Consider the following 7,130-nt stretch of genomic DNA (forward strand, 5'->3'; position numbering starts at 1 on the left):
TTGCATTTTCCTCTACAAAACAAAAACAAAAAGGGAAGCATGAAAATTCATGATGCATTCTTAGTTGCATATATTCAGTACCATGAGCCAACCATGTTGGGATCATAAACCCATTTCACTTAAAAACAAAATGATTGAACATGGTACCAACTGCATGGTTAACTTGGAAATGATGTTTCTTCGGGCATCTCAATTTCATAATTACATTTTCCATGCATAGCTTAAAGTATGCCCGAGTTATTCATCCCTATGAAATGTTGCTGAAGTATTGGCGATCAGAATTGCCATTCCTTTGATTATAGGGTTGAACCAAGCTCATGCTTTTATTAAAAGGTTCATCAAGTCAAGTTGAAATATGGAAGTAACCATCTTGCAAAAATTAGGGCAAAAGATAGATCGAGTTACATCACTGCTTCGTCTACTGCCAAACACATTTAGGATTGTTGATGTCCTTGTTACTTCCAGTTTCACCTTGACAAAGATGTCATGGACCATGTTGAAAATCTAAATTGATTCAACCCCATGTCCTGCATAAAAATTCACAATAATGTGCATCATTCGCATACATTCATGCTTTTCATTGGTTGCATTGCTCGTTGCATTATTTCCTTGAATAAAAAAAGAACTTAATCATTGTTATCAAAAAGAAAAGAACACACTTTACGACACCCTTACCGAACCCGTGCTAGAACTAGAGTAATGGGTGAAGTAGAGGAGGTGCAAGAGCAGATGAAGGCCGACATGGAGGCCGTGAAAGAGCAAATGGCCACAATGATGGAGGCCATGATGAGCATGAAGAAGATAATGGAAGCCAATGCGGTTGCAGTTGCCGCTACCAGGGCTGCTGCTAAGGTGAACCCGATGCCCCCATCTGATCTCAACCAAATGAATCATCTAACCTCAGATATGGTGGGCAAAGATTCGGGAAGTACAGACGACCCCATGATGTGCAAATTCAAAACGAGCACGCCTTCCCGCCACATGGCTTGCCTCCCAACTATACGCCACCCAATGTGGCGTACACTCCCAATGAGAATGTCAATAACTCCAGTCCTATACCCATTGAGAGCCAACAACCCCAAACTGATCATGCACATGTCTCTTAAACCGTGGGGGAGACACATGAAATTCCCCACCGCAATCTAGCTGACTTCGAGCCTTACTCGGATATGCCACTGAAGGGCAAGCAGTTGGTGGTATACCCCTGCAAAACACTTTGGAGGGCCCTCAGTATCACCCACAACTACACCTCTTCCATTCCACAACAAGTAAAAACCCTCATGCTATGGCAGAAATGGGAAAGTTGGATCATCTAGAGGAAAGGCTCAGGGCCATTGAAGGAGGTGAAGATTATGCCTTTGCTAACCTAGAAGAGTTGTTCCTAGTACCCAATATCATCACCCCTCCCAAGTTCAAGGTGCTGGACTTTGACAAGTACAAGGGGACTACTTGCCCCAAGAACCATCTAAAGATGTATTGTCGGAAGATGGGGGCATACGCAAAAGATGAGGAATTGCTGATACATTCCTTCCAAGAAAGTCTTACTGGGGTAGCTGTTACCTGGTACACTAACTTGGAACCTTCTTGAGTCCATTCTTGGAAGGACCTAATGGTTGCCTTCGTTAGGCAGTGTCAGTATAATGGCTTCGGATAGGATGCAACTACAGAACATGTGCGAAAAGGGGGCACGGATCTTTCAAAGAATACGCCCAAAGGTGGAGGGATCTGGCAGCCCAAGTTTTTCCCTCAATGACGAAGAAAGAAATAATAACAATGATAGTAGACATATTACTAGTGTTCTATTATGGAAAATGGTGGGTTACACACCTTCAAGCTTTGCAAATTTGGTCTTCACTGGCGAAATGATCGAAGTGGGTCTAAAAAGAGGCAAATTTGATCATCATGCTTTGATAAATGCAAAAAAACTGGGGCAAATGAAGAGGGTGAGAATGAGGGAGAAACCCATGCTATGACTGTCATTCCTATACAGCCAAGTTTCCCACTAACCCAACAATGTCATTACTCAGCCAATAACAAACCTTCTCCTTACCCACCACCCAGTTATCCACAAAGGCCATCCCTAAATCAATCAGCCAAGTTTCCAATGACTAGCACAAACTAAAACACCAACCAAGAAATGAATTTTGCAGCGAAAAAGCCTGTAGAATTCACCCCAATTCCGGTGCCCTATGCTAACTTGCTCCCATATCTACTTGATAATTCAATGGTAGCCATAACCCCAGCCAAGGTTCATCAACCTCCATTTCTCCGAGAACACAACTCAAACGCAACGTGTGCTTGTCATGGAGAAGCCCCGAGGCATTCCATTGAGCATTGTAGGGCCCTGAAGCGTAAGGTGCAAGGTCTAATTGATGCGGGATGGCTGAAATTTTAGGAGAATCGCGTGTAAGTCCTGACATTGACAAGAGATGCCACACATGGGGCAATTTTGAAAGCTGTTGTTAGATGTCTCTAATGACTTATCAGGATTTTCAAGTTTATACCATTGTTGTAAACCACAATTACAATGCTAAATAAAATGGATAAATTTGATATCTTTGTCCCTCATCCTCTCACAAATGCATCTTTGCTTATTCAACTTTCACCGGGATGTGGGTGCAAGCCATTGGTCTGTTTGCTCAAGCGACCTGCGCTCTTGAGTATGGACTTCCAAGACCGTTCAATCAGAAATTACTCGTGCTACACATTTGGTGAGGGTGCCGTAAAACAACAAATAAAGCAAAAATAAGTTTCAAAATAAAAATAAAAAAAAGCATTTGATGGACTGTGTTTTCAACTAAAAATATAGACGTTCATGTGACCTCATTTTATCATTCTGGAAAGTTTTTCTTTTTTAGAGAGAAGTGAGTTGTCAAGAATAGGAATTATTTGACTTAATCCATCAAGTGAAAAAAATCCTTCAACTATTTCTCGTCCTTGGAAAATTATTTTTGCAAGAATCAACCGCTTCTTTCATTCTCCCTTGCTACAAGGTCATGACGAAAGATAACAATTGGTACCTCAAAGCCCTACACTAGGGCAATGAGGGGCACCGTGCATGAGCCTCAAGCGAACCTAGGGGCAGATCAAAAGTTCTCACCCATCGATGTTTTTAAACAAAAAAAGGGGGGGACAAACCCTGGCATTTCAATGGATTGATTAAACATCAAAAAGCTCCATTGTCGTAACTCCAAAATGGTCAAGTGACTAAATCAAATAGAACATACACTCTGAGGGAGTTCTCGGAGAGATTTGCAAAAGATAGGATAAGGTTGCATGAATTATCACCTCTTTCAAAAGGACAGTCCATCTGTGTTTATGTATATGTATGTTTATGTATCAAGATACCTTGGATATGCATGTATATAGCAAAAATACCTCACAAAAATATACACATGTTTAAGTAGCAAAATACCTAAAAAAAAAACAAAAGCAAAAAAAAAAACAACAAAAACAAAAACAAATTCCCAAGAACACAAAATATATCTTTCGGCTGAAAAGCCAACATGCTTTTGAAAAGAATTAACTTCCAGCTTTTCTTTGAAAGAAATTCACTGATCATGACTAGTTTTAGAAAAAAGATGTGTATGCACCTAAAAGGTGAATGTTGTGAAAATTTTCCCGAATGCCCAAAATAGACTCGGATGAATGCATGAATTGATAAAAGAACATGTTTTGGAAACACTGGGTTGACTTAAATTGGAAAAAATGATTCCTAAACCCTAGTATCATGTGACCATAAAAACTTGGTGCCTGAGTGTCCACATGGGTGCATGCATGACCAGTTTTGCATGAAATTTCCTAATCATCATTGTTGCATGTGTATCATGGAAATAATGTGGGACATCCCCTTTATCCCCGAACCACTGGCCAAACCCTGACATATATCATGTATAGCCGTTCTACAAGCCTTGAGCCAAAAAAATCATATGTTGCTCTGATCAGTTGAAGGTTTTGTTTCTTTACTAAAGCATGTTCACATTTTAGTGAAAAAACACCGAGACTATTTTAGTCTCACAGTTATCAAGAACTACGTAGGTCTGAGTTCCTCATCACAAATTGAGGATACGTAGGAGCAAAAGCCCTACTTTTGTCAACCACCCCACCTTTGTTACCGTGACCCAAGAGTCCGGTGGCATGCGGAGACACCTGACGGTAACCCGTAAACATTCTTTTGCTATCTCTAAGACTCAACGCATGATAGCATGCAGAGACAAACGTCGTCTTCTGCATCCTTTGTCAATCGCGGCCAACAAGCCCATTGACACGCGGAGATTTACGTCATCTTCCGCGTAGACAACCTCTGTCAAGCACTAACCCGTGAAGTTAGGGGGCAGGCGGAAATACCCAAGTGGTTATCCGTATAAACATTCTTTTGCTATCTCTAAGACTCAACGCATGATAGCATGCAGAGACTAACATCGTCTTCTGCACCCTTTGTCAATCGCGGCCAACAAGCCCGTTGACACGCGAAGATTTACGTCATCTTCCACGCAGACAACCTCTGTCAGTACTAACCCGTGAAGTTAGGGGGCAGGCGGAAATACCTAAGTGGTTATTCGTATAAACATTCTTTTACTATCCATCAGACCCAGAGCACAATAGCATGCAGAGACTAACATCGTCTTCTGCACCTTTTGTCGTCCTGACCCGTGAAGTCAGGTGACATGCGGGGGAACCTTATGGTCCTGCACCATTTGTCAACTAGGGGCAAACGAGCCCGTTGACGCACAGAGACTAACATCATCTCCTGCACCTTTTGTCGTCCTGACCCGAGAAGTCAAGTGACATGTGGGGGAACCTTATGGTCCCGCACCTTTTGTCAACCAGAGGCAAGCGAACTCGTTGACACGCAGAGACAAATTATGGTCATCTGCACCTTTGTCATCCAGAGGCGGTGGGCCCGATGACATGCGGAGAAACCTTATGGTCCCACACCTTTTGTCAACCAGAGGCAAGCGAGCCCGTTCACACATAGAGACAAATTATGGTCATCTGTACCTTTGTCATCCAGAGGCGGCGGGCCCGATGACATGCGGGGGAACCTTATGGTCCCGCACCTTTTGTCAACCAGAGGCAAGTGAGCCCGTTGACACACAGAGACAAATTATGGTCATCTGCACCTTTGTCATCCAGAGGTGGCGAGCCCGATGACATGCGGGGAACCATTTGGTCCCGCACTTTTTTCACATTTTATCATCCAGAGGCGGCGGGCCTCATGACATGCAGGGGAACCATTTGGTCCCGCATCTTTTTTTTCACTATCCAGAGACAATCAAGTCTGGAGCCCCATGAATTGATTGCCCAGCCCTGTTCATGCATCCTCCACCATCATGTCCGGAGCCCCATGAATTGATTGCCTAGCGCTATTCATGCATCCTCCACCATCAAGTCCGGAGCCCCACCAATTGATTGCCTAGCGCTGTTCATGCATCCTCCATCATCAAGTCCGGAGCCCCATGAATTGATTGCCTAGCGCTGTTCATGCATCCTCCATCATTGAGTCTGGAGCCCCATCAATTGATTGCCTAGTGTTTTTCATGCATCCTCCACCATCGAGTCTGGAGCCCCATGAATTGATTGCCTAACGCTGTTCGTGCATCCTCCACCATCGAGTCCGAAGCCCCACCAATTGATTGCCTAGCGCTGTTCGTGCATCCTCCACCATCGAGTCCAGAGCCCCATGAATTGATTGCCTAGCATTGTTCCTGCATCCTCCACCATCGTGTCCGGAGCCCCACGAATTGATTGTCTAGCACTATTCGTGCATCCTCCATCATCATGTCCAGAGCCCCATGAATTGATTGCCTAGCGATGTTCGTGCATCCTCCATCATCGAGTCTAGAGCCCCATGAATTGATTGCCTAGCGTTGTTCGTGCATCCTCCATAATCAAGTCCAGAGCCCCATGAATTGATTGCCTAGCGTTGTTCCTGTATCCTCCATCATTGAGTCCGGAGCCCCATGAATTGATTGCCTAGCGCTGTTCATGCATCCTCCACCATCAAGTCTGGAGCCCCACGAATTGATTGCCTAGCGCTGTTCGTGCATCCTCCATCATGAAGTCCGAAGCCCCATGAATTGATTGCCTAGAGCTGTTCGTGCATCCTCCACCATCAAGTCCGGAGCCCCACCAATTGATTGCCTAGCGCTGTTCGTGCATCCTCCACCATCGAGTCCAGAGCCCCATGAATTGATTGCCTAGCATTGTTCCTGCATCCTCCACCATCATGTCCGGAGCCCCACGAATTGATTGTCTAGCACTATTCATGCATCCTCCACCATCATGTCCGGAGCCCCATGAATTGATTGCCTAGCGCTATTCATGCATCCTCCACCATCAAGTCCGGAGCCCCACCAATTGATTGCCTAGCGCTGTTCATGCATCCTCCATCATCAAGTCCGGAGCCCCATGAATTGATTGCCTAGCGCTGTTCATGCATCCTCCATCATTGAGTCTGGAGCCCCATCAATTGATTGCCTAGTGTTTTTCATGCATCCTCCACCATCGAGTCTGGAGCCCCATGAATTGATTGCCTAACGCTGTTCGTGCATCCTCCACCATCGAGTCCGAAGCCCCACCAATTGATTGCCTAGCGCTGTTCGTGCATCCTCCACCATCGAGTCCAGAGCCCCATGAATTGATTGCCTAGCATTGTTCCTGCATCCTCCACCATCGTGTCCGGAGCCCCACGAATTGATTGTCTAGCACTATTCGTGCATCCTCCATCATCATGTCCTGAGCCCCATGAATTGATTGCCTAGCGATGTTCGTGCATCCTCCATCATCGAGTCTAGAGCCCCATGAATTGATTGCCTAGCGTTGTTCGTGCATCCTCCATAATCAAGTCCAGAGCCCCATGAATTGATTGCCTAGCGTTGTTCCTGTATCCTCCATCATTGAGTTCGGAGCCCCATGAATTGATTGCCTAGCGCTGTTCATGCATCCTCCACTATCAAGTCTAGAGCCCCACGAATTGATTGCCTAGCGCTGTTCGTGCATCCTCCATCATGAAGTCCGAAGCCCCATGAATTGATTGCCTAGAGCTGTTCGTTCATCCTCCACCATCAAGTTCGGAGCCCCACGAATTGATTGCTTAGCGTTGTTTGTGCATCCTGCATCATCTAGTT

The sequence above is a fragment of the Glycine soja genome, chromosome 11, assembly GCF_004193775.1.
Source record: "Glycine soja cultivar W05 chromosome 11, ASM419377v2, whole genome shotgun sequence".
Taxonomy (NCBI): Eukaryota; Viridiplantae; Streptophyta; class Magnoliopsida; order Fabales; family Fabaceae; genus Glycine; species Glycine soja.